The sequence below is a fragment of the Phoenix dactylifera genome, chromosome 6, assembly GCF_051530095.1.
Source record: "Phoenix dactylifera cultivar Ajwa chromosome 6, Ajwa_hap1_PhDact_Kaust_v1.1, whole genome shotgun sequence".
NCBI lineage: Eukaryota > Viridiplantae > Streptophyta > Magnoliopsida > Arecales > Arecaceae > Phoenix > Phoenix dactylifera.
Window position 1 is genome coordinate 24,058,918 of NC_143195.1, and position 3,052 is coordinate 24,061,969.

The following is a 3,052-nucleotide window of genomic DNA, read 5'->3' on the forward strand; positions in this document are numbered from 1 at the left end:
AGAGCGAGCCCAAGCTTCCTCGACCTTGTGCACGATCCTCCGACTAAGGTCGAGATGCCCTGTAGAGTCGACAGCGAGCCCAAGCTCCCTCGATCTCGAAAAGCGTCGCGGGGTCGACAGCGAGCCCAAGCTCCCTCCATCTTGGAAAGCGTCGCGGGGTCGACAGCGAGCCCAAGCTCCCTCAACCTCATGTTCGATCCCCCGACTAAGGTCGGGATGCCCCGCTGAGTCGACAGCGAGCCCAAGCTCCCTCGACCTCGTGCACGATCCCCCGACTAAGGTCGGAATGCCCCGTTGAGTCGACAGCGAGCCCAAGCTCCCTCAACCTCGGGAAGCACCGCTGAACAACGCCAAGGCGACAGCGGACCAAGCCTCGCTCGACCTCGCGCATAATCTTCCGACCAAGCTCGGGGAGCTCCTTACCACCAATCTCTAGCTCAACCTTCACCTACTTCAGGCCCCTCCGGACGAAGGCCCGACTAAGTCCGAACGTTGACTTAAGCCGAGATGGCATGCAACGACGACCTCGAGCTCTGCCCGATGATGCCCTGGTCGAGCTCGGAGATGCCAAGTCCCTGGCCATGAGCTCAAATTCTGCCTGATGACATTTCGACCGAGTTCGAGATCAAAGAGCATGAAAGCTCCAACGATAGCCCAACCTTGAACTATGTTGTCATCAAGCCCGAGCTCGAAGCTTCAACAAGCTTCTTCTGGAAGCCGAGCCCAAGGACTTGACGAAATTTTTCCAGAGAATAGGCCTAAAGGCTTAGCAGGACTTCTTCGAAGCTCGAGCACAAGGACTTAGCAAGTCCTCCTAAAATCTAGGCCTAGAGCCTTAGCATAAATTCTCCAGAAGCGGAGTTTGAAGACTTAGCGAATTCTACCGAATTCTACCGGAGCCTAGGTCTAAAGACTTAGTCGAGCTCGAAGACTTGGTGAAATGCGCCAGACGGAAATCCAACTCAAGCAACCAAAATAAAAGTTTATCAACTATGCAAATAGAGGCAAGCACAAATACTCACAGAATCTGAAAAGAGGATATTTAATTGATAAAACCCCGAGGGCTGAGTACAAAACTTGACCTTGAGGTCGACTCATTTGGCCGGACAGTGGCCACAGAGGTCGACCTCGTTTACAAAAGAACAAGGAAAAAAGAAAGGAAAAAGGAGGCTAAGTCCTAAGGGGCAGCGGCTGCTTCAGCATCGGCCTCGGGGTCGTCTACAACGATCATTTGGAGGTTCTCGGCAGAAACTGTCTCGAGACCATCCGCAGCGGTCTCAGATGGGGCTTCACCAGTGGCCTCGAGAGCATCCTCGGTAGCTTCCACGGAGAGAACCTCCCGCACCGCCTGCTCGGCCGCGTCAGCCTCGGCCTCAACGGTCTCCTGCTTGGCTTCAAGAATTGTGGGAATGTTGTCGGTCCTATCGTCGAGGCTTCCGAGCTCGCTCTCTACGCAGACCCCCATTCTTGGCCGAATACCCTTGAGGTTGAGCTGGGGGCAAAACTGCTGCATTTGCCTCCGAAAGTTCTCGAAGCCGCGGAGGAATTCGTCCACGGCCTCCTCCTCCATCAGATCGCGAAACTCTTCCGACTTTTTGAAAAGTACCATCGCGTCTCGGGCCTGCTCCAACCCCTTTCTTTCTCGGGCTTCGAGCTGCTCGACTTTCAGGCGGAGAACACCCCCTCATACTTGTAGCCGGCGGCCTCGGAGCGGGCCTCGGCTAGACGCGCCTCGGAGGCGCGCAACTCCGACCTCGCTAGAGCGTGCGAGGCTTTCTCCTCTTCGAGCTGGTCGATCGCCGATCGCCGCTCGGCTTCGGCAGCCTCCATCCGTGTAGCCTCAGAGTCGGCAAGCCTCTTCTCGGCTCCCTCCAGCTGCCTTTGGCTCCTTCGAGTCTCATTCTGGCACTCCGAGGCTATAAGTACCAGCATGTCGATCTTATGAAGATGCTGTAGAAAAAGCGATGATAAATAAAGGTTAAGGAAATGCCAATAATTGAAGCAAAAATGAGGAGACAACTTACTCGGACGGCAGTGCAGTAAGTTTGATCGATGAGGTTGCCAGGATCGACGGTTTTGAATTCGGCCCGGTCAGCTGGGAGCAATGCGTGGCGAAATACCTCGCGCGCGACATTGCTATCACGGAGGGCCGAATCGCCCTCACGGATCGAAGACTTCGGGTCATCAGACCCCCTCTCAGAGTGATCTCCGACCTCGGACGAGCTCGGGACGTTGGCTCCCGACAAGCTTGGCCTGTCTGGGCTTGGAACGATCGAACGAGATGCGCTCAGGACCCCAGGTCCCCTGCTCGGCTCGAGGCCCGAGCACCGCAGGCGGACAACTTGCTGACCCAGCCGCTGAGAAATGGGGGCGGGGCAAGCTGGGGGCGCCGAGTCCCTTGCCCTCCTAGAACCCGAGCTCGCGTGCTCAGCAACTGGAGTCCTCTACCGGACGGATCCGAAAGTTCCGGCCCTAGGGCCCCTCGCCTCGGTAGAAGCAGAAGTCGAGGCGACCTGGCCTTCTTCCTCGGCTCGGGATGAGCCCCACCAGCCTTGGCCACCCTCTTCTTGAGCCGAGCAAAGAGAGCCGTGTTGCTGGTCACCATGTTAGCAACGTATGAAGAAGAAAAAATTTCCAAGTGTTAGATCGGCACCAAAAAAAGAGAGGGAAAGGAACAAATAAGACAAAAAACAGTAAAACAAAGAAGGAGCAATGCGACTGCTCTTACCCTCAGGGCGCGCCGAGCTCAAGCCGACGTTCACCAAGGCCTCCTTGCTCAAGAGGTCGGTCAGAAGGATATCTCCTCCGAGGTCATGCAGAGCGTCGAGAACCTTCTGCTCGTCCGCCGAAAGTTGGAGGTGCTTATTGAGGCCCTTCAGCTGGGGCCGCCCCCACCTCGGATCAAATTCCCACGAGAGCTCGGAGAAAAGAAAGAAAAATTTTCCCTTCCACTCATGAATGGAGGAAGGGATACCTCGGAAGAGTGGTCTACCGCCCCGAAAGGCGAGGTAGAGCCACTCTCCGTCCGCCGGGTTAGACTTTAACATGAAAC